Source organism: Cherax quadricarinatus, chromosome 56 (assembly GCF_038502225.1).
Source record: "Cherax quadricarinatus isolate ZL_2023a chromosome 56, ASM3850222v1, whole genome shotgun sequence".
In the NCBI taxonomy this organism is placed as follows: domain Eukaryota; kingdom Metazoa; phylum Arthropoda; class Malacostraca; order Decapoda; family Parastacidae; genus Cherax; species Cherax quadricarinatus.
The window spans coordinates 10,041,732-10,068,481 of NC_091347.1; positions in this window are offsets into that span (position 1 = coordinate 10,041,732).

A 26,750-nucleotide genomic window follows, 5' to 3' on the forward strand; every position below is an offset into this window, starting at 1 on the left:
GTCACAAGACTCCACATTGACAGTAGCCTTAAGTTCCAGATACACATACAAAAAAATCACCAGGAAAATCTATAAGACTGTAGGCATACTATCAAAGATAAGGTACTACGTTCCACAATCAGCTCTCCTGGCACTGTACCATTCACTCATATACCCTTACCTCACATACGGAATTTGTGCATGGGGATCAACAACATTCAATCACCTAAAACCCCTAATAACCCAGCAAAAGGCAGCAGTAAGAATGATAACAAATTCCCACTCCCGCTAGCATACTCCATCAATTTTCAAAAATCTGAATCTGCTTACCATTAAGAACATCCATACTTATTCATGTGCCTACTATATACACAGGACAATGCACGCAAATATAAACCCTCCACTCAAACTTCTCTTCACCAACCTTAACAGGACACATGACCATAACACAAGACACAGATCTCTTTTTGATATACCTCGTGTCCATATCACACTGTGTAAAAACTCTATGCACATAAAGGGCCCCAAAATATGGAATTCATTACCAGAAGATACTAAAGTAACCCAGTCTGAAAATCAATTTAAGATTCTTCTCAAAAGCCACTTAATCAGCCTAGACTAAACGCTAAATACTCAGTACGCACATACTTACATATTCCCACATCATAACTTCAACAATCACTTTGAACCTTTTATCCATTGTTGACAGGAATATAATTGAATCATTGTTTTCACAAAAAGAATTTTTTAATATATGCATATATCTTTTGTCTTATATAAATTTGATTCACTTTTAATTAACAATCTACTGTACAACTATGAAATAATTCTTAGTGTTAAGTAGTCAGTGAGTCAACAATGTTAAGTTGGCCCATAATGCCTAGGCGTAACAGAGGCTCTCTTAGCATTGCAACCCATTGTTGTAAATACATAATCTCAATGTACTATTTGCAAAGACATAAATAAATAAATAAATAAAAAGATTAACGAGCTTGACTTGTATTTTTGAGTTGATTTTATGGATGTCAGATGTTTGGACAGGGGCGCAATTTTAGTGCTTGCCATAGGCGCTATTTTCCGTAGATACGCTCCTGCTAGAATGTGCAGTGGAAGTTTATGGATATTGGATGGTGGATGCAGAAAGGAAGAGCAGCGATTGGTGGAATGACTAGCATATGGGATATTTTTACAAAGCAGAAGTGATATATGGAAAGTAACAGAGGGGTTAAGAGAGTGACGAGGGTTGTAAAAGAAGAGCAAATATATAAACTTTGCTGAGAATTAGAAAAAGTTTTAAAGTAAGATTAATTTAGAAAGCCTGGGGAATGAGGGTAAAAATAAAAGAGAAAGTTATTAAATGGGGAGTTAGAGATATCGGAAAGATGGAGGGAATATTTTGAGGAATTGTTATATGTTGATGAAGAGAAGCCATGATTTCATGCATTGGCCAGAAAGGTATAACATCTTCAGGAGGAACCAGATGTGAGTGTGGAGGAGGTGCCAGAGGCAGTGGCTAAAATGAAAGACGGTAAAGCAGCTGGGATTGATGGGATAAAGACAAAAAATGTTAAAAGCAGATGGGATATAGTTTTGGAATGGTTGGAGCTTTTATTTAATAAATGTATAGAAGAGGGTAAGGTACTTAGGGACTGACGCTATGTATAATTCCTTTGTATAAAGACACAGGAGATAAAAGAGGGTGTAAAAATTATATGGGAATAAGCCTGTTGAGTATACCTGGTAAAATATATAGTAGAGTTATTACTGAAGGAATTAAGATGAACAAGGAGGCTTTAGGAAGGGTAGGGGGTGTGTAGACCAAGTGTTTACAATGAAGCATATACGTGAACAGTATTTAGATAAGGGTAAAGAGGTTTTCGTGGCATTTATGGATTTGGAAAAAGCGTATGATAGGGTAGACAGAGGAGCAATGCCGCTCAGAGAATGAAAGAGATCATTTCCGGTAAAAGTAGGCCTTAGACGGGATGCGTGGCGTCATCATGGTTAACATGTTTGTAGGTGAGGTTGTACAAGAAGTGAATAATAGAGCGTTGGGGAGAGGCGTGGGATTAAAAGATAAAGAATCTAACTCAAGGTGAGAGTGAGAGTTGTCACTATTATTTTTTGCCAAAGATCCGATACTTTTGGGAAATTCTGGAGAGAAGTTGCATAGTTTGGTGGACGAATTGGAAGGGTATGTAAAAGAGAGAAATTAATAGTGAACATAGGAAAGAGCGAGGTGATGAGAGTAACAAAATATGTAAGAAATGAAAAGTTGGATATCAAAGTGGAGGAAAGGAAGGAGTATAGAGGAAGTGAATGTATTCAAATAAGTGGGAGTGGACTTGTGAGCGGACATGTCTATGAAAGATGAAGTGAACCATAGAACTGACGAGGGAAAAAATGTGAGTGATGCATTAGGGCCTCTGGGGGGACAAAGAACTCAATCTATGGACGTAAAAAAGGGAAATGTATGAGTATAGTGGTTCCAACACTCATATGTTGTAAAGAATGAGTTTTAAACAATGCAGCAAGGAGGAGGCTGTAAGCAGTAAAGATGCCAAGTCTGATGATAATGTGTGGTGTGAATATTATGCAAAGAATTAGTAGTTTGGATATTAGAAGGAGGTGCGGGATTACTAAGTAGAGGGCTGAGGAGGGATTGTTGAGGTGGTTTGGACCTTAACAATGAATGAGGCAAAATAGGATGACTAGGACGGTGTATAAATCTATAGTGGAGAGTGAAAAAAAGGGGGTCATCCGATGAAAGGTTGGTGAGAGGGGGTAAAGGAGGTTTTGTTTGCGAGGGGCTTGTACATCCAAAAGGCTTGAGTGTATTAGACAGGGGCGGGTGGAGGTAAGTAATTTTTGTGGGAGCCAGGTAAAGGTTATTGAAGGAATTCAGGAAAACTGGTTAGCCAGATTTAAGAAGGGGTTACTAACCCCTCGTCCTGGCATTGTAATAGCCTTTTACGATATACATTGTTTATCTTTACGAAGGAAAAATTTTCCTCACCTCCAAATGGAGGTGCCTTTCGGTCGCTGCGCGATCGGAGAAAGGTATCCCTGACTTGCTTAAGACCAGCTTCCTATACGTCAATACATGTGGAAGGAATAGTGCAGAGTGCGGCATAAGTTTCTAATGCAGTTGAATAATTACGTTGAAGATTTCAAACAAATTAGAAAAAAACATTCACTGTTTATCAGACACTAATATCCCAGTTTCTTCAATAAAACTGGCAAATTTGGACATAAACATCCCAAACTAATTTAAAAGTTCCACTAAGAAACATCAACTTTGAAGCTAGAGAGTAATATCCTTAAAGTATACCAACACATTAAGTTTAAATCCACTCAGAATTACATTATCAAGTCATCAGCAACGAAGATTGAAGACAATCAGAACAAGCACTTAGAAAACATCTCAGGAAATCCAGCATTTAAATTTTGGGAGTTTCTTCTAATTAAAAAAAACATTCAAACCGGGATCAACACAGGTCAAAATTATTTTTTTCCCTCTAAAATAAGACTGACCAACATTTAAAAAGTCTGAATGCAAGTAATTAAGTTATATACAAACTTTTGATACAAAAAACAGTTTTATTATAACACTGTAGAGGGATTTACATATATTAACATAAAAACATCTTATGTACGCTTAAGATGACTAAATAAAACCACAGTGACGCATTTCTGGTCAGAAGAGACATTCTCCGGTTATATTTTAGTAATCAATATAGTTAATTAAACTGGCATATTGGAACTCCATCAACCTAAAATCAAGACGAAGCTAAGACGAAAACACATCAGTAATAAAACCTTAATTAAAACCGACTAGAAAAGCCATTTTTCAATTGCACAGAATTCAATAAAATTTATACCTACACAGCCTAAACCTTCAAAACTTTATCCATTTCATTAGATGAATCAGCCATTAAAGATTGATGCTCTGCAGACGCGTTTTATTTCGAACAAGAACAAGAGTTAAACCAGTAGGGGTCATATAGGACGTGAGGAATGAGAGGCATTCAGATTTGACCCGAGGAAAGGGAGGGTAATTCCAGTTAACTGGATCAAGACCCCCTCACCAACATCAAGGTAAAATAATGCAGTAATGAAAAATAACACTTCCATTTTGAGACAAAGTAACAATGTCATCTACCCATTTCATTAATATTGTCACTGTGGCATACTAAGACTGTTATATATTATTCAGCATACGTCACACCCGTATAGACATGGTATGCTCTCCAGACCAGCCAACCAGATGATAAGAGTATAACGAAATGAGCCCCTTTACCCAGTCAATGACAAGGAAGCCAACCAAAGTTGTGACAATGCTTAACAATTCGTAAACAGGCGAAATTATTTGCATAAATTATCTCTACGTCCACAGCAGGACTCGAACCTGCAAACTCTGCATCAGAGTACACAGTATTTTATACATGAAGCCAGACCCCAGGTAAGTATGGGCGTCTAGCCGGAGCTAGACGATGTTTTCCCATACCCCGGAGCCCCAGGCTTGCTTTCAAAGTTATTTCATCAAATCCTGCCACATGCAGTGAACAACGAAAGAGATTTGAAATGCTTAACAATTCGCAAACAGGTGAAATTATTTAGGAACATTGTCTCTACATTTCAAATCTCTTTCGTTGTTCACGTCGTTTCAACGTTAATATTTTGAAGGCATTACAAAGAGTCGTTCTGTAGTTATTGAATAGAAATCGTATTTATTTAATAAAATAAACAAATTGGGACATTATACAGCCCAGTAACAACACCAGTCTTGCTTTCCGGGAAACACCAGGGATGAAAATTTGAAGCCGACTAGAAGAGTCATTCTCCAGCTATCTCACGGCTTTCAAAAATTCCGACTTTTAAAAGGTAATTCAGTAAATTCAATCGTTTCAGGATGAAGAATGAGACACTTATGTTACATTTGGGAATCTTTATTGAGAAAACATTTCCTTAATAAAGATTCCCAGATGCTGTACAAGTGTCTCATTCTTCAACTTGTCGGTTTTTCTAAACCATTTTTATCTCATTTCAGGATAAACCATACCACGGGCAGGGCTTGAACCCGCGGTCAGAGTCTCAAAACTCCAGACCGTCGCGTTAGCCACTGGACCAGCTAGCCACAATAAGATTCGTCCAACTAGGTATATTTCTACACCATAGGAAGGTTAGCACAGGCACCTCTGTGACCACAAATACAAGTTTTTACAAACGAATCTCCAGCTAGCGTGGCCGTGACGAACTCTAGCTCAAGTCCCCTCAAAGCCATCATTATGACGGTCGGATGAGGCATTCCCGAGTTTTGAGCGTAATTAAATGAAAAGTTAGAGGAAGAAAAACAAAAGAAAAAATCAGGCACTTGCAAGTATCCTTCAGGGATACTTCAAGGATACCTAACAGTAACAATATAGAAACTAGAAGGTCAGATGAGTATGTATACATAAGAACATTGGCTTAAGCCAATGCCTTGACCTAGTGAGGTCAGACACGTCACTTTAGGAAGCAGCACGGCATCCGACCTAGTAGCACAAGCTGGTCAGGTTCAACTCACACACCCACTCATGTATTTACACATACAAGTATATACTACACGACTTAATTTAACATCACATATGCCAAGACAATAACAATTTAAAAAAAAATATTAAATAATAATAATAAGAATTTTAAAATACACATTATTCATATATTAAAACAAAAGAGTTTCAACAAATTCTAATATGATAATTTCTTTTCAATTTTTGTAATTAGCAATTATTTTGATAAAACTTACCATGCCCAGCCCTTCCAGGGCAGGGTAGGTGCCGGAGCCCGGATCAACACCATGCCCAGCCCTTCCAGGGCAGGGTAGGTGCTGGAGCCCGGATCAACACCATGCCCAGCCCTTCCAGGGCAGGGTAGGTGCCGGAGCCCGGATCAACACCATGCCCAGCCCTTCCAGGGCAGGGTAGGTGCTGGAGCCCGGATCAACACCATGCCCAGCCCTTCCAGGGCAGGGTAGGTGCTGGAGCCCGGATCAACACCATGCTCAGCCCTTCCAGGGCAGGGTAGGTGCCGGAGCCCGGATCAACACCATGCCCAGCCCTTCTAGGGCAGGGTAGGTGCCGGAGCCCGGATCAACATCATGCCCAGCCCTTCTAGGGCAGGGTAGGTGCCGGAGCCCGGATCAACACCATGCCCAGCCCTTCTAGGGCAGGGTAGGTGCCGGAGCCCGGATCAACACCATGCCCAGCCCTTCTAGGGCAGGGTAGGTGCCGGAGCCCGGATCAACACCATGCCCAGCCCTTCCAGGGCAGGGTAGGTGCTGGAGCCCGGATCAACACCATGCTCAGCCCTTCCAGGGCAGGGTAGGTGCCGGAGCCCGGATCAACACCATGCCCAGCCCTTCCAGGGCAGGGTAGGTGCCGGAGCCCGGATCAACACCATGCCCAGCCCTTCCAGGGCAGGGTAGGTGCCGGAGCCCGGATCAACACCATGCCCAGCCCTTCCAGGGCAGGGTAGGTGCTGGAGCCCGGATCAACACCATGCCCAGCCCTTCCAGGGCAGGGTAGGTGCCGGAGCCCGGATCAACACCATGCCCAGCCCTTCCAGGGCAGGGTAGGTGCCGGAGCCCGGATCAACACCATGCCCAGCCCTTCCAGGGCAGGGTAGGTGCCGGAGCCCGGATCAACACCATGCCCAGCCCTTCCAGGGCAGGGTAGGTGCCGGAGCCCGGATCAACACCATGCCCAGCCCTTCCAGGGCAGGGTAGGTGCTGGAGCCCGGATCAACACCATGCCCAGCCCTTCCAGGGCAGGGTAGGTGCTGGAGCCCGGATCAACACCATGCCCAGCCCTTCCAGGGCAGAGTAGGTGCTGGAGCCCGGATCAACACCATGCCCAGCCCTTCCAGGGCAGGGTAGGTGCTGGAGCCCGGATCAACACCATGCCCAGCCCTTCCAGGGCAGGGTAGGTGCTGGAGCCCGGATCAACACCATGCCCAGCCCTTCCAGGGCAGGGTAGGTGCTGGAGCGGATCAACACCATGCCCAGCCCTTCCAGGGCAGGGTAGGTGCCGGAGCCCGGATCAACACCATGCCCAGCTCTTCCAGGGCAGGGTAGGTGCCGGAGCCCGGATCAAAACCATGCCCAGCCCTTCCAGGGCAGGGTAGGTGCCGGAGCCCGGATCAACACCATGCCCAGCCCTTCCAGGGCAGGGTAGGTGCTGGAGCCCGGATCAACACCATGCCCAGCCCTTCCAGGGCAGGGTAGGTGCTGGAGCCCGGATCAACACCATGCCCAGCCCTTCCAGGGCAGGGTAGGTGCTGGAGCCCGGATCAACACCATGCCCAGCCCTTCCAGGGCAGGGTAGGTGCTGGAGCCCGGATCAACACCATGCCCAGCCCTTCCAGGGCAGGGTAGGTGCTGGAGCCCAGATCAACACCATGCCCAGCCCTTCCAGGGCAGGGTAGGTGCTGGAGCGGATCAACACCATGCCCAGCCCTTCCAGGGCAGGGTAGGTGCTGGAGCCCGGATCAACACCATGCCCAGCCCTTCCAGGGCAGGGTAGGTGCCGGAGCCCGGATCAACACCATGCCCAGCCCTTCCAGGGCAGGGTAGGTGCCGGAGCTCAAGCTTTCAGCTCACAAGCCTGTCATTCTCATTAGCCTCTTTGGGGCGGGGATGGCAGACCAGAGAGGCCTAGCTTGTGGCTAGGCCTGGGGACAGTTGGTCCCAAAAATGAAGGGGTACTTGTGCATGGGACACTTAGGTCTCAGACACTCCCTAGATAGGGAACCAAATCCCGAGCAGGGAGAATACCGGCGAATCTTTAATAATAATAATCTGGATGGTACTATTTGTCCAAAAATATTGAAATTTTGAAACGCTGTAAAGCCTTAACAAGGTTGTAATTAATGTTTATGTTATAGGAATTAAACAATGATTTGTACTGATCAATTGATGTTTCCAGAGAGAAATAAAGACGTTATTCAATGTCTTGTTCTTATTTTAAATAACGTCACTACATATCTTGTCCATCAATAATTTCTCATACAGAAATATCAATCACTTTTTAGACGAAGTGTCAATAACGTCGTTATTTTAACGTTGCAGATGATTGCCAAGTCACAACGCTGCCAGCCGTGTGTCACAGCGCTGCCAGCCGTATGTCACAGCGCTGCCAGCCGTGTGACACAGCGCTGCCAGCCGTGTGTCGCAGCACTGCCAGCCGTGTGTCGCAGTGCTGAGAGCCGTGTCACAGCGCTGCCAGCCGTATGTCACAGCGCTGCCAGCCGTGTGACACAGCGCTACCAGCCGTGTGTCGCAGCACTGCCAGCCGTGTGTCGCAGTGCTGCCAGCCGTGTGTCACAGCGCTGCCAGCCGTGTGTCGCAGCGCTGCCAGCCGTGTGTCGCAGCGCTGCCAGCCGTGTGACACAGCGCTGCCGTGTGTCGCAGCATTGCCAGCCGTGTGTCACAGCGCTGCCAGCCGTGTGTCGCAGCGCTGTCAGCCGTGTGTCGCAGTGCTGCCAGCTGTGTGTCGCAGTGCTGCCAGGAGTGTGTCACAACGCTGCCAGCCGTGTGTCGCAGTGCTGCCAGCCGTGTGTCGCAGCACTGCCAGCCGTGTGTCACAGCGCTGCCGTGTGTCGCAGCATTTCCAGCCGTGTGTCACAGCGCTGCCAGCCGTGTGTCGCAGCGCTGTCAGCCGTGTGTCGCAGTGCTGCCAGCTGTGTGTCGCAGTGCTGCCAGGAGTGTGTCACAACGCTGCCAGCCGTGTGTCGCAGTGCTGCCAGCCGTGTGTCGCAGCACTGCCAGCCGTGTGTCACAGCGCTGCCAGCCGTGTCACAGCGCTGCCAGCCGTGTCACAGCGCTGCCAGCCGTGTGTCGCAGTGCTGCCAGTCGTGTGGCACAACGCTGCCTGGCGTGTGTCACAACGCTGCCGGCCGTGTGTCGCAGTGCTGCCAGCCGTGTGTCACAACACTGCCAGCCGTGTCACAGCGCTGCTAGCCGTGTCACAGCGCTGCCAGCCGTGTGGCACAACGCTGCCAGCCGTTTGTCACAACACTGCCAGCCGTGTGTCACAGTGCTGCCAGCCGTGTGTCACAGCGCTGCCAGCCGTCTGTCACAGCGCTGCCAGCCGTGTGGCACAACGCTGTCAGCCGTGTGGCACAACGCTGTCAGCCGTGTGGCACAACTCTGTCAGCCGTGTGTCACAGCGCTGCCAGCCGTGTGTCGCAGTGCTGTCAGCCGTGTGGCACAACGCTGCCAGCCGTGTGTCACAACGCTGCCAGCCGTGTGTCGCAGTGCTGCCAGCCGTGTGTCGCAGCACTGCCAGCCGTGTCACAGCACTGCCAGCCGTGTGTCACAACGCTGCCAGCCGTGCGTCGCAGTGCTGCCAGCCGTGTGTCACAACGCTGCCAGCCGTGTCACAGCGCTGCTAGCCGTGTCACAGCGCTGCCAGCCGTGTGTCGCAGTGCTGGCAGCCGTGTGTCACAGCGCTGCCAGCCGTGTGTCACAGCCCTGCCAGCCGTGTGTCGCAGTGCTGTCAGCCGTATGTCGCAGCACTGCCAGCCGTGTGTCACAACGCTGCCAGCCGTGTGTCGCAGTGCTGCCACCCGTGTGTCACAACGCTGCCAGCCGTGTGTCACAACGCTGCCAGCCGTGTCACAGCGCTACCAGCCGTGTGTCGCAGTGTTGCCAGCCGTGTGGCACAACGCTGCCAGCCGTGTGTCACAGCGCTGCCAGCCGTATGTCACAGCGCTGCCAGCCGTGTGTCACAGCGCTGCCAGCCGTGTGTCACAAGCTTCTTATATTTACTTAAATAACAACACAAAAAATAAACATATACACATAAAATGTTGTTACAATTTTGTTCAACAAATTATTAGAAATTAAAAATTTCCCAACAAAGTCGAAGATAATGAAGTTTCCACAAACAAGATGTTGCAACTGCTAGAACCATTCAATTACTGCTAGAACCATTCAATTACTGCTAGAACCATTCAATTACTGCTAGAACCATTCAGTTACTGCTAGAACCATTCAGTTACTGCTAGAACCATTCAATTACTGCTAGAACCATTCAGTTACTGCTAGAACCATTCAATTACTGCTAGAACCATTCAGTTACTGCTAGAACCATTCAATTACTGCTAGAACCATTCAATTACTGCTAGAACCATTCAATTACTGCTAGAACCATTCAGTTACTGCTAGAACCATTCAGTTACTGCTAGAACCATTCAATTACTGCTAGAACCATTCAATTACTGCTAGAACCATTCAATTACTGCTAGAACCATTCAATTACTGCTAGAACCATTCAATTACTGCTAGAACCATTCAGTTACTGCTAGAACCATTCAGTTACTGCTAGAACCATACAATTACTGCTAGAACCATTCAGTTACTGCTAGAACCATTCAGTTACTGCTAGAACCATTAAATTACTGCTAGAACCATTCAGTTACTGCTAGAACCATTCAGTTACTGCTAAAACCATTCAGTTACTGCTAGAACCATTCAATTACTGCTAGAACCATTCAATTACTGCTAGAACCATTCAATTACTGCTAGAACCATTCAGTTACTGCTAGAACCAGTTACTGCTAGAACCATACAATTACTGCTAGAACCATTCAATTACTGCTAGAACCATTCAATTACTGCTAGAACCATACAATTACTGCTAGAACCATACAATTACTGCTAGAACCATTCAGTTACTGCTAGAACCATTCAGTTACTGCTAGAACCATTAAATTACTGCTAGAACCATTCAGTTACTGCTAGAACCATTCAGTTACTGCTAAAACCATTCAGTTACTGCTAGAACCATTCAATTACTGCTAGAACCATTCAATTACTGCTAGAACCATTCAATTACTGCTAGAACCATTCAGTTACTGCTAGAACCAGTTACTGCTAGAACCATACAATTACTGCTAGAACCATTCAATTACTGCTAGAACCATTCAATTACTGCTAGAACCATACAATTACTGCTAGAACCATACAATTACTGCTAGAACCATTCAGTTACTGCTAGAACCATTCAATTACTGCTAGAACCATTCAGTTACTGCTAGAACCATTCAATTACTGCTAGAACCATTCAATTACTGCTAGAACCATACAATTACTGCTAGAACCATTCAATTACTCACATGCTAGAAATCCATACAATTACTGCAGAACCTATTCAATTACGTGAACCATTCAATTACTGCTAGAACCATTCAAGTTACTGCTAGAACCATTCAATTACTGCTAGAACCATTCAGTTACTGCTAGAACCATTCAATTACTGCTATAACCTATTCAATTACTGCTAGAACCATACAATTACTGCTAGAACCATTCAATTACTGCTAGAACCATTCAAGTTACTGCTAGAACCATACAATTACTGCTAGAACTATTCCAATTACTGCTAGAACTATTCAATTACTGCTAGAACCATTCAATTACTGCTAGAACCATACAATTACTGCTAGAACCATTCAATTACTGCTAGAATCCATTCAATTACTGCTAGAACCATTCAATTAGCATATTACATACTGTTAAGAACTATCAATTACTGCTAGAACCATTCAGTTACTGCATAGAACCATTCAATTACTGCTAGAATCCATTAATCATAATTACTGCTAGAACCATTCAATTACTATGAACATCAATTACTGCTAAGAACCATTCAATTACTGCTAGAACCATACAATTAATGTAGAACACAATATGCTAGAACCTATTCAATTACTGCTAGAACCATTCATTACTGTTGACATAATTACTGCTAGAACCATTCAATTACTAAGTTAGAAACTATCGTTACTACTAAGAACCTATTCAATTACTAAGAACCATTCAATTACTGTAAGAACCATACAATTACTGCTAGAACCTATTCAATTACTGCTTAGAACATCAGTTACTGCTAGAACCATACAATTACTGCTAGAACCATTCAATTACTGCTAGAACCATTCAATTACTAGAACCATTCAATTACTGCTAGAACCATACAATTCATTGCTAGAACCATTCAATTACTGCTAGAACCATTCAATTACTGCTAGAACCATTCAGTTACTGCTAGAACCTATTCAATTACTGCTAGAACCATTCAGTTACTAGCTAGAACCATTCAATTACTGTTAGAACCATTCAATTATCAGAACCATTCAATTCATGCTAGAACCATTCAATTACTGCTAGAACCATTCAATTACGTTAGAACCATTCAATTACTGCTAGAACCATTCAACACTGCTAGAACCATTCAGTTACTGCTAGAACCATTCAATTACTGCTAGAACCATTCAATTACTGCTAGAACCATTCAATTATGCTAGAACCATTCAATTACTGCTAGAACCAGTTACTGCTAGAACCATTCAATTACTGCTAGAACCATTCAATTACTGCTAGAACCATTCAGTTACTGCTAGAACCATTCAATTACTGCTAGAACCATTCAATTACTGCTAGAACCTATTCAGTTACTGCTAGAACCATTCAATTATGCTAGAACCATTCAGTTACTGCTAGAACCATTCAATTACTGCTAGAACCATTCAGTTACTGCTAGAACCACTCAATTACTGCTAGAACCACTCAATTACTGCTAGAACCATACAATTACTGCTAGAACCATTCAATTACTGCTAGAACCATTCAATTACTGCAGAACCATTCAATTACTGCTAGAACCATACAATTACTGCTAGAACCATTCAATTACTGCTAGAACCATTCAATTACTGCTAGAACCATTCAGTTACTGCTAGAACCATTCAATTACTGCTAGAACCATTCAGTTACAAGTTGTTCCATTCAATTACTGTTAGAACCATTCAATTACTGCTAGAACCATTCAATTATCTTAGAACCATTCAATTACTGCTAGAACCATTCAATTATGCTAGAACCATTCAATTACTGCTAGAAACCATTCAATTATGCTAGAACCATTCAGTTACTGCTAGAACCATTCAATTACTGCTAGAACCATTCAGTTACTGCTAGAACCATTCAATTTCTGCTAGAACCATTCAATTACTGCTAGAACCATACAATTACTGCTAGAACCATTCAATTACTACTAGAACCATACAATTACTGCTAGAACCATTCAATTACTGCTAGAACCATTCAATTACTGCTAGAACCATTCTGTTACATTGCTAGAACCATTCAATTACTGCTAGAACCATTCCAGTTACTGCTAGAACCATTCAATTACTGCTATAACCATTCAATTACTGCTAGAACCATACAATTACTGCTAGAACGAATCAATTCCTGCTAGAACCATTCAGTTACTGCTAGAACCATTCAATTACTGCTAGAACCATTCAGTTACTGCTAGAACCATTCAATTACTGCTAGAACCATTCAATTACTGCTAGAACCATACAATTACTGCTAGAACCATTCAATTACTGCTAGAACCATTCAATTACTGCTAGAACCATTCAATTACTGCTAGAACCATACAATTACTGCTAGAACCATTCAATTACTGCTAGAACCATTCAGTTACTGCTAGAACCATTCAATTACTGCTAGAACCATTCAATTACTGCTAGAACCATTCAATTACTGCTAGAACCATACAATTACTGCTAGAACCATTCAATTACTGCTAGAACCATTCAGTTACTGCTAGAACCATACAATTACTGCTAGAACCATTCAATTACTGCTAGAACCATTCAATTACTGCTAGAACCATTCAATTACTGCTAGAACCATACAATTACTGCTAGAACCATTCAATTACTGCTAGAACCATTCAATTACTGCTAGAACCATTCAGTTACTGCTAGAACCATTCAAATTACTGCTAGAACCATTCAGTTACTGCTAGAACCATTCAATTACTGTTAGAAACCATTCAATTACTGCTAGAACCATTTAATTACTGCTAGAACCATTCAATTACTGCTAGAACCATTCAATTACTGCTAGAACCATTCAATTACTGCTAGAACCATTCAATTACTGCTAGAACCATTCAGTTACTGCTAGAACCATTCAATTACTGCTAGAACCATTCAATTACTGCTAGAACCATTCAATTACTGCTAGAACCATTCAATTACTGCTAGAACCAGTTACTGCTAGAACCATTCAATTACTGCTAGAACCATTCAATTACTGCTAGAACCATTCAGTTACTGCTAGAACCATTCAATTACTGCTAGAACCATTCAATTACTGCTAGAACCAGTTACTGCTAGAACCATTCAATTACTGCTAGAACCATTCAATTACTGCTAGAACCATTCAGTTACTGCTAGAACCATTCAATTACTGCTAGAGCCATTCAATTACTGCTAGAACCATTCAGTTACTGCTAGAACCATTCAATTACTGCTAGAACCATTCAGTTACTGCTAGAACCACTCAATTGCTGCTAGAACCACTCAATTACTGCTAGAACCATTCAATTACTGCTAGAACCATTCAATTACTGCTAGAATCATTCAGTTACTGCTAGAACCATTCAATTACTGCTAGAACCACTCAATTACTGCTAGAACCATTCAATTACTGCTAGAACCATTCAATTACTGCTAGAACCATTCAATTACTGCTAGAACCATTCAATTACTGCTAGAACCACTCAGTTACTGCTAGAACCATTCAATTACTGCTAGAACCACTCAATTACTGCTAGAACCACTCAATTACTGCTAGAACCATTCAATTACTGCTAGAACCATTCAATTACTGCTAGAACCATTCAGTTACTGCTAGAACCATTCAGTTACTGCTAGAACCATTCAATAACTGCTAGAACCACTCAATTACTGCTAGAACCACTCAATTACTGCTAGAACCATTCAATTACTGCTAGAACCATTCAATTACTGCTAGAACCATTCAGTTACTGCTAGAACCATTCAGTTACTGCTAGAACCATTCAATTACTGCTAGAACCATTCAATTACTACTAGAACCATTCATTTACTGCTAGAACCATTCAATTACTGCTAGAACCATTCAATTACTGCTAGAACCATTCAATTACTGCTAGAACCAAAGTATTACTGCTAGAACCATTCAATTGCTGCTAGAACCATTCAATTACTGCTAGAACCATTCAAGGTATTGCTGCTAGAACCATTCAACTACTGCTAGAACCATTCAAAGTATTACTGCTAGAACCATTCAATTACTGCTAGAACCATTCAAAGTATTACTGCTACAACCATTCAATTACTGCTAGAACCATTCAAAGTATTACTGATAGAACCATTCAAATTATTACTGCTAGAACCATTCAATTACTGCTAGAACCATTCAAAGTATTACTGCTACAACCATTCAATTACTGCTAGAACCATTCAAAGTATTACTGCTAGAACCATTCAAAGTATTACTGCTACAACCATTCAATTACTGCTAGAACCATTCAAAGTATTACTGCTAGAACCATTCAAAGTATTACTGCTAGAACCATTCAATTACTGCTAGAACCATTCAAAGTATTACTGCTACAACCATTCAATTACTGCTAGAACCATTCAAAGTATTACTGCTAGAACCATTCAAAGTATTACTGCTACAACCATTCAATTACTGCTAGAACCATTCAAAGTATTACTGCTAGAACCATTCAATTACTGCTAGAACCATTCAATTACTGCTAGAACCATTCAATTACTGCTAGAACCATTCAATTACTGCTAGAACCATTCAATTACTGCTAGAACCATTCAATTACTGCTAGAACCATTCAATTACTGCTAGAACCATTCAACTACTGCTAGAACCATTCAAAGTATTACTGCTACAACCATTCAATTACTGCTAGAACCATTCAAAGTATTACTGCTAGAACCATTCAAAGTATTACTGCTAGAACCATTCAATTACTGCTAGAACCATTCAAAGTTTTTTTCTGCTACAACCATTCAATTACTGCTAGAACCATTCAAAGTATTACTGCTAGAACCATTCAAAGTATTACTGCTAGAACCATTCAATTACTGCTAGAACCATTCAAAGTATTACTGCTAGAACCATTCAATTACTGCTAGAACCATTCAAAGTATTACTGCTAGAACCATTCAATTACTGCTAGAACCATTCAAAGTATTACTGCTAGAACCATTCAATTACTGCTGGAACCATTCATTTACTGCCAGTACCATTCAAAGTATTACTGCTAGAACCATTCAAAGTATTACTGCTAGAACCATTCAATTACTGCTAGAACCATTCAATTACTGCTAGAACCATTCAATTACTGCCAGAACCATTCAAAGTATTACTGCTACAACCATTCAATTACTGCTAGAACCATTCAATTACTGCTAGAACCATTCAATTACTGCCAGAACCATTCAAAGTATTACTGCTAGAACCATTCAATTACTGCTAGAACCATTCAATTACTGCTAGAACCATTCAATTACTGCCAGAACCATTCAAAGTATTACTGCTAGAACCATTCAATTACTGCTAGAACCATTCAATTACTGCTAGAACCATTCAATTACTGCCAGAACCATTCAAAGTATTACTGCTACAACCATTCAGTTACTGCTAGAACCATTCAATTACTGCTAGAACCATTCAGTTACTGCTAGAACCATTCAATTACTGCTATAACCATTCAATTACTGCTAGAACCATACAATTACTGCTAGAACCATTCAATTACTGCTAGAACCATTCAGTTACTGCTAGAACCATACAATTACTGCTAGAACCATTCAATTACTGCTAGAACCATTCAATTACTGCTAGAACCATTCAATTACTGCTAGAACCATACAATTACTGCTAGAACCATTCAATTACTGCTAGAACCATTCAATTACTGCTAGAACCATTCAATTACTGCTAGAACCATACAATTACTGTTAGAACCATTCAATTACTGCTAGAACCATTCAGTTACTGCTAGAACCATTCAATTACTGCTAGAACCATTCAATTACTGCTAGAACCATTCAATTACTGCTAGAACCATACAATTACTGCTAGAACCATTCAATTACTGCTAGAACCATTCAGTTACTGCTAGAACCATACAATTACTGCTAGAACCATTCAATTACTGCTAGAACCATTCAATTACTGCTAGAACCATTCAATTACTGCTAGAACCATACAATTACTGCTAGAACCATTCAATTACTGCTAGAACCATTCAATTACTGCTAGAACCATTCAGTTACTGCTAGAACCATTCAATTACTGCTAGAACCATTCAGTTACTGCTAGAACCATTCAATTACTGTTAGAACCATTCAATTACTGCTAGAACCATTCAATTACTGCTAGAACCATTCAATTACTGCTAGAACCATTCAATTACTGCTAGAACCATTCAATTACTGCTAGAACCATTCAATTACTGCTAGAACCATTCAGTTACTGCTAGAACCATTCAATTACTGCTAGAACCATTCAATTACTGCTAGAACCATTCAATTACTGCTAGAACCATTCAATTACTGCTAGAACCAGTTACTGCTAGAACCATTCAATTACTGCTAGAACCATTCAATTACTGCTAGAACCATTCAGTTACTGCTAGAACCATTCAATTACTGCTAGAACCATTCAATTACTGCTAGAACCATTCAGTTACTGCTAGAACCATTCAATTACTGCTAGAACCATTCAGTTACTGCTAGAACCATTCAATTACTGCTAGAACCATTCAGTTACTGCTAGAACCACTCAATTACTGCTAGAACCACTCAATTACTGCTAGAACCATACAATTACTGCTAGAACCATTCAATTACTGCTAGAACCATTCAATTACTGCTAGAACCATTCAATTACTGCTAGAACCATACAATTACTGCTAGAACCATTCAATTACTGCTAGAACCATTCAATTACTGCTAGAACCATTCAGTTACTGCTAGAACCATTCAATTACTGCTAGAACCATTCAGTTACTGCTAGAACCATTCAATTACTGTTAGAACCATTCAATTACTGCTAGAACCATTCAATTACTGCTAGAACCATTCAATTACTGCTAGAACCATTCAATTACTGCTAGAACCATTCAATTACTGCTAGAACCATTCAATTACTGCTAGAACCATTCAGTTACTGCTAGAACCATTCAATTACTGCTAGAACCATTCAGTTACTGCTAGAACCATTCAGTTACTGCTAGAACCATTCAATTACTGCTAGAACCATTCAGTTACTGCTAGAACCATTCAATTTCTGCTAGAACCATTCAATTACTGCTAGAACCATACAATTACTGCTAGAACCATTCAATTACTGCTAGAACCATACAATTACTGCTAGAACCATTCAATTACTGCTAGAACCATTCAATTACTGCTAGAACCATTCAGTTACTGCTAGAACCATTCAATTACTGCTAGAACCATTCAGTTACTGCTAGAACCATTCAATTACTGCTATAACCATTCAATTACTGCTAGAACCATACAATTACTGCTAGAACCATTCAATTACTGCTAGAACCATTCAGTTACTGCTAGAACCATACAATTACTGCTAGAACCATTCAATTACTGCTAGAACCATTCAATTACTGCTAGAACCATTCAATTACTGCTAGAACCATACAATTACTGCTAGAACCATTCAATTACTGCTAGAACCATTCAATTACTGCTAGAACCATTCAATTACTGCTAGAACCATACAATTACTGCTAGAACCATTCAATTACTGCTAGAACCATTCAGTTACTGCTAGAACCATTCAATTACTGCTAGAACCATTCAATTACTGCTAGAACCATTCAATTACTGCTAGAACCATACAATTACTGCTAGAACCATTCAATTACTGCTAGAACCATTCAGTTACTGCTAGAACCATACAATTACTGCTAGAACCATTCAATTACTGCTAGAACCATTCAATTACTGCTAGAACCATTCAATTACTGCTTGAACCATACAATTACTGCTAGAACCATTCAATTACTGCTAGAACCATTCAATTACTGCTAGAACCATTCAGTTACTGCTAGAACCATTCAATTACTGCTAGAACCATTCAGTTACTGCTAGAACCATTCAATTACTGTTAGAACCATTCAATTACTGCTAGAACCATTTAATTACTGCTAGAACCATTCAATTACTGCTAGAACCATTCAATTACTGCTAGAACCATTCAATTACTGCTAGAACCATTCAATTACTGCTAGAACCATTCAGTTACTGCTAGAACCATTCAATTACTGCTAGAACCATTCAATTACTGCTAGAACCATTCAATTACTGCTAGAACCATTCAATTACTGCTAGAACCAGTTACTGCTAGAACCATTCAATTACTGCTAGAACCATTCAATTACTGCTAGAACCATTCAGTTACTGCTAGAACCATTCAATTACTGCTAGAACCATTCAATTACTGCTAGAACCATTCAGTTACTGCTAGAGCCATTCAATTACTGCTAGAACCATTCAGTTACTGCTAGAACCATTCAATTACTGCTAGAACCATTCAGTTACTGCTAGAACCACTCAATTGCTGCTAGAACCACTCAATTACTGCTAGAACCATTCAATTACTGCTAGAACCATTCAATTACTGCTAGAATCATTCAGTTACTGCTAGAACCATTCAATTACTGCTAGAACCACTCAATTACTGCTAGAACCATTCAATTACTGCTAGAACCATTCAATTACTGCTAGAACCATTCAATTACTGCTAGAACCATTCAATTACTGCTAGAACCACTCAGTTACTGCTAGAACCATTCAATTACTGCTAGAACCACTCAATTACTGCTAGAACCACTCAATTACTGCTAGAACCATTCAATTACTGCTAGAACCATTCAATTACTGCTAGAACCATTCAGTTACTGCTAGAACCATTCAGTTACTGCTAGAACCATTCAATAACTGCTAGAACCACTCAATTACTGCTAGAACCACTCAATTACTGCTAGAACCATTCAATTACTGCTAGAACCATTCAATTACTGCTAGAACCATTCAGTTACTGCTAGAACCATTCAGTTACTGCTAGAACCATTCAATTACTGCTAGAACCATTCAATTACTACTAGAACCATTCATTTACTGCTAGAACCATTCAATTACTGCTAGAACCATTCAATTACTGCTAGAACCATTCAATTACTGCTAGAACCAAAGTATTACTGCTAGAACCATTCAATTGCTGCTAGAACCATTCAATTACTGCTAGAACCATTCAAGGTATTGCTGCTAGAACCATTCAACTACTGCTAGAACCATTCAAAGTATTACTGCTAGAACCATTCAATTACTGCTAGAACCATTCAAAGTATTACTGCTACAACCATTCAATTACTGCTAGAACCATTCAAAGTATTACTGCTAGAACCATTCAAAGTATTACTGCTAGAACCATTCAATTACTGCTAGAACCATTCAAAGTATTACTGCTACAACCATTCAATTACTGCTAGAACCATTCAAAGTATTACTGCTAGAACCATTCAAAGTATTACTGCTAGAACCATTCAATTACTGCTAGAACCATTCAAAGTATTACTGCTACAACCATTCAATTACTGCTAGAACCATTCAAAGTATTACTGCTAGAACCATTCAAAGTATTACTGCTACAACCATTCAATTACTGCTAGAACCATTCAAAGTATTACTGCTAGAACCATTCAATTACTGCTAGAACCATTCAATTACTGCTAGAACCATTCAATTACTGCTAGAACCATTCAATTACTGCTAGAACCATTCAATTACTGCTAGAACCATTCAATTACTGCTAGAAGCAAAGTATTGCTGCTAGAACCATTCAACTACTGCTAGAACCATTCAAAGTATTACTGCTACAACCATTCAATTGCTGCTAGAACCATTCAAAGTATTACTGCTAGAACCATTCAAAGTATTACTGCTAGAACCATTCAATTACTGCTAGAACCATTCAAAGTATTACTGCTACAACCATTCAATTACTGCTAGAACCATTCAAAGTATTACTGCTAGAACCATTCAAAGTATTACTGCTAGAACCATTCAATTACTGCTAGAACCATTCAAAGTATTACTGCTAGAACCATTCAATTACTGCTAGAACCATTCAAAGTATTACTGCTAGAACCATTCAATTACTGCTAGAACCATTCAAAGTATTACTGCTAGAACCATTCAATTACTGCTGGAACCATTCATTTACTGCCAGAACCATTCAAAGTATTACTGCTAGAACCATTCAAAGTATTACTGCTAGAACCATTCAATTACTGCTAGAACCATTCAATTACTGCTAGAACCATTCAATTACTGCCAGAACCATTCAAAGTATTACTGCTACAACCATTCAATTACTGCTAGAACCATTCAATTACTGCTAGAACCATTCAATTACTGCCAGAACCATTCAAAGTATTACTGCTAGAACCATTCAATTAGTGCTAGAACCATTCAAAGTATTACTGCTACAACCATTCAATTACTGCTAGAACCATTCAATTACTGCTAGAACCATTCAATTACTGCTAGAACCATTCAAAGAATTACTGCTAGAACCATTCAATTACTGCTAGAACCATTCAATTACTGCTAGAACCATTCAATTACTGCCAGAACCATTCAAAGTATTACTGCTAGAACCATTCAATTACTGCTAGAACCATTCAAAGTATTACTGCTAGAACCATTCAATTACTGCTAGAACCATTCAAAGTATTACTTCTAGAACCATTCAATTACTGCTAGAACCATTCAAAGTATTACTGCTAGAACCATTCAATTACTGCTAGAACCATTCAATTACTGCTAGAACCATTCAAAGTATTACTGCTAGAACCATTCAATTACTGCTAGAACCATTCAAAGTATTACTGCTAGAACCATTCAAAGTATTACTGCTATAACCATTCAATTACTGCTAGAACCATTCAAAGTATTACTGCTAGAACCATTCAAGGTATTACTGCTAGAACCATTCAATTACTGCTAGAACCATTCAAAGTATTACTGCTAGAAACATTCAATTACTGCTAGAACCATTCAAAGTATTACTGCTAGAACCATTCAAGGTATTACTGCTAGAACCATTCAATTGCTGCTAGAACCATTCAAAGTATTACTGCTAGAACCATTCAATTACTGCTAGAACCATTCAAAGTATTACTGCTAGAACCATTCAAGGTATTACTGCTAGAACCATTCAATTACTGCTAGAATCATTCAAAGTATTACTGCTAGAACCATTCAAAGTATTACTGCTAGAACCATTCAATTACTGCTAGAACCATTCAAAGTATTACTGCTAGAACCATTCAATTACTGCTAGAACCATTCAAAGTATTACTGCTAGAACCATTCAAAGTATTACTGCTACAACCATTCAAAGTATTACTGCTAGAACCATTCAAAGTATTACTGCTAGAATCATTCAAAGTATCACTGCTAGAACCATTCAAAGTATTACTGCTAGAACCAAAGTATTACTGTTAGAACCATTCAAAGTATCATTGATAGAACCATTCAACGTATCACTGCCAGAACCATTCAAAGTATCACTGCTAGAACCAAAGTATCACTGCCAGAACCAAAGTATCACTGCTAGAACCATTCAAAGTATCACTGCTAGAACCAAAGTATCACTGCCAGAACCATTCAAAGTATCACTGCTAGAATCATTCAATGTATCACTGCTAGAACTATTCAAATTATCACTGCCAGACCCATTCAAAGTATCACTGCTAGAACAAAAGTAGCACTGCTAGTACCATTCAAAATATCACTGCCAGAACCAAAGTATCACTGCTAGAACCATTCACAGTATCACTGCTAGAACCATTCAAAGTATCACTGCTAGAACCATTTACAGTATCACTGCTAGAACCAAAGTATCACTGCTAGAATCAAAGTATCACTGCTAGAACCATTTACAGTATCACTGCCAGAACCATTCAAAGTATCACTGCTAAAACCATTCAAAGTATCACTGCTAGAACCATTCAAAGTATCACTGCAAGAAACAAAGTATCACTGCCAGAACCATTCAAAGTATCACTGCTAGAACCATTCGCAGTATAACTGCTAGAACCATTCAAAGTATCACTGCTAGAACCATTTACAGTATCACTGCTAGAACCAAATTATCACTGCTAGAACCAAAGTATCACTGCAAGAACCATTTACAGAATCACTGCCAGAACCATTCAAGGTATCACTGCTAAAACCATTCAAAGTATCACTGCTAGAACCATTCAAAGTACCACTGCAAGAAACAAAGTATCACTGCCAGAACTATTCAAAGTATCACTGCTAGAACCATTCACAGTATCATTGCTAGAACCATTCAAAGTATCACTGCTAGAACCATTTACAGTATCACTGCTAGAACCAAAGTATCACTGCTAGAACCAAAGTATCACTGCTAGAACCATTTACAGTATCACTGCCAGAACCATTCAAAGTATCACTGCTAGAACCATTCAAAGTATCACTGCCAGAACCAAGGTATCACTGCTAGAACCGTTCAAAATATCACTGCTAGAACCATTCACATTATTACTGCTAGAACCATTCATAGTATCACTCCTAGAACCATTCAATAGAATGGTTCTAGCAGTCCACAGTCTAGTATGTGTTTGTTGGACAGTGTTGTCAGTGTAGACAGTGTTGTCAGTGGGGACAGTGTTATCAGTGTGGAGAGTGTTGTTAGTGTGGACAGTGTTGTCAGTATGGACAGTGTTGTCAGTATGGACAGTGTTGTTAGTGTGGACAGTGTTGTCAGTATGGACAGTGTTGTAAGTGTGGACAGTGTTGTTAGTGTGGACAGTGTTGTCAGTATGGACAGTGTTGTCAGTATGGACAGTGTTGTCAGTATGGACAGTGTTGTTAGTGTGGACAGTGTTGTTAGTGTGGACAGTGTTATCAGTATGGACAGTGTTGTCAGTATGGACAGTGTTGTCAGTATGGACAGTGTTGTTAGTGTGGACAGTGTTATCAGTATGGACAGTGTTGTCAGTATGGACAGTGTTGTCAGTATGGACAGTGTTGTTAGTGTGGACAGTGTTATCAGTATGGACAGTGTTGTCAGTATGGACAGTGTTATCAGTATGGACAGTGTTGTCAGTATGGACAGTATTGTTAGTGTGGACAGTGTTGTTAGTGTGGACAGTGTTATCAGTATGGACAGTGTTGTTAGTGTGGACAGTGTTGTTAGTGTGGACAGTGTTATCAGTATGGACAGTGTTGTCAGTATGGACAGTGTTGTTAGTGTGGACAGTGTTATCAGTATGGACAGTGTTGTCAGTATGGACAGTGTTGTCAGTATGGACATTGTTAGTGTGGACAGTGTTGTTAGTGTGGACAGTGTTATCAGTATGGACAGTGTTGTTAGTGTGGACAGTGTTGTTAGTGTGGACAGTGTTATCAGTATGGACAGTGTTGTCAGTATGGACAGTGTTGTTAGTGTGGACAGTGTTATCAGTATGGACAGTGTTGTCAGTATGGACAGTGTTGTCAGTATGGACATTGTTAGTGTGGACAGTGTTATCAGTATGGACAGTGTTGTCAGTATGGACAGTGTTGTTAGTGTGGACAGTGTTGTTAGTGTGGACAGTGTTATCAGTATGGACAGTGTTGTCAGTATGGACAGTGTTGTCAGTATGGACAGTGTTGTTAGTGTGGACAGTGTTGTCAGTATGGACAGTGTTGTTAGTGTGGACAGTGTTGTCAGTATGGACAGTGTTGTTAGTGTGGACAGTGTTGTTAGTGTGGACAGTGTTATCAGTATGGACAGTGTTGTCAGTATGGACAGTGTTGTTAGTGTGGACAGTGTTGTCAGTATGGACAGTGTTGTTAGTGTGGACAGTGTTGTTAGTGTGGACAGTGTTATCAGTATGGACAGTGTTGTCAGTATGGACAGTGTTGTTAGTGTGGACAGTGTTATCAGTATGGACAGTGTTGTCAGTATGGACAGTGTTGTTAGTGTGGACAGTGTTGTTAGTGTGGACAGTGTTATCAGTGTGGACAGTGTTATCAGTATGGACAGTGTTGTCAGTATGGACAGTGTTGTCAGTATGGACAGTGTTGTCAGTGTGGGCAGTGTTGTTAGTGTGGACAGTGTTGTTAGTGTGGACAGTGTTGTTAGTGTGGACAGTGTTATCAGTGTGGACAGTGTTGTTAGTGTGGACAGTGTTGTTAGTGTGGACAGTGTTGTTAGTATGGACAGTGATGTCAGTGTAGACAGTGATGTTAGTGTGGACAGTGTTGTTAGTGTGGACAGTGTTATCAGTATGGACAGTGTTGTCAGTGTGGACAGTGTTGTTAGTGTGGACAGTGTTGTTAGTGTGGACAGTGTTATCAGTATGGACAGTGTTGTCAGTATGGACAGTGTTGTTAGTGTGGACAGTGTTGTTAGTGTGGACAGTGTTGTTAGTGTGGACAGTGTTGTTAGTGTGGACAGTGTTGTCAGTGTAGACAGTGTTGTTAGTGTGGACAGTGTTATCAGTATGGACAGTGTTGTCAGTGTGGACAGTGTTGTTAGTGTGGACAGTGTTGTTAGTGTGGACAGTGTTATCAGTATGGACAGTGTTGTCAGTGTGGACAGTGTTGTTAGTGTGGACAGTGTTGTTAGTGTGGACAGTGTTATCAGTATGGACAGTGTTGTCAGTGTGGACAGTGTTGTTAGTGTGGACAGTGTTGTTAGTGTGGACAGTGTTATCAGTATGGACAGTGTTGTTAGTGTGGACAGTGTTGTCAGTGTAGACAGTGTTGTTAGTGTGGACAGTGTTATCAGTATGGACAGTGTTGTCAGTGTGGACAGTATTGTTAGTGTGGACAGTGTTGTTAGTGTGGACAGTGTTGTTAGTATGGACAGTGTTGTCAGTGTGGACAGTGTTGTTAGTATAGACAGTGTTGTTAGTGTGGACAGTGTTATCAGTATGGACAGTGTTGTTAGTGTGGACAGTGTTGTCAGTGTAGACAGTGTTGTTACTGTGGGCAGTGTTGTTAGTGTGGACATTGTTATCAGTATGGACAGTGTTGTCAGTGTGGACAGTGTTGTTAGTGTGGACATTGTTATCAGTATGGACAGTGTTGTCAGTGTGGACAGTGTTGTTAGTGTGGACAGTGTTGTCAGTGTGGACAGTGTTGTCAGTGTGGACAGTGTTGTTAGTGTGGACAGTGTTGTTAGTGTGGACAGTGTTGTCAGTGTGGACAGTGTTGTTAGTGTGGACAGTGTTGTCAATGTGGACAGTGTTGTTAGTGTGGACAGTGTTGTTAGTGTGGACAGTGTTATCAGTATGGACAGTGTTGTCAGTGTGGACAGTGTTGTTAGTGTGGACAGTGTTGTTAGTGTGTACAGTGTTGTCAGTGTGGACAGTGTTGTCAGTGTCGGCAGTGTTGTCAGTGTGAACAGTGTTATCAGTGTGGACAGTGTTGTCAGTGTGGACAGTGTTATCAGTGTGGAGAGTGTTGTCAGTGTGGACAGTGTTATCAGTGTGGACAGTGTTATCCTTGTGGACAGTGTTATCAGTGTCTACAGTGTTGTCAGTGTGGACAGTGTTGTCAGTGTGGACAGTGTTGTCAGTGTGGACAGTGTTATCAGTATGGACAGTGTTATCACTGTGGACAGTGTTGCCAGTGTGGACAGTGTTATCAGTGTGGACAGTTTTGTCAGTGTAGACAGTGTTGTCAGTGTGGAGAGTTGTCAGTGTGGACAGTGTTGTCAGTGTAGACAGTGTTGTCAGTGTGGACAGTGTTGTCAGTGTGGACAGTGTTGTCAGTGTGGACAGTGTTGTCAGTGTGGACAGTGTTAT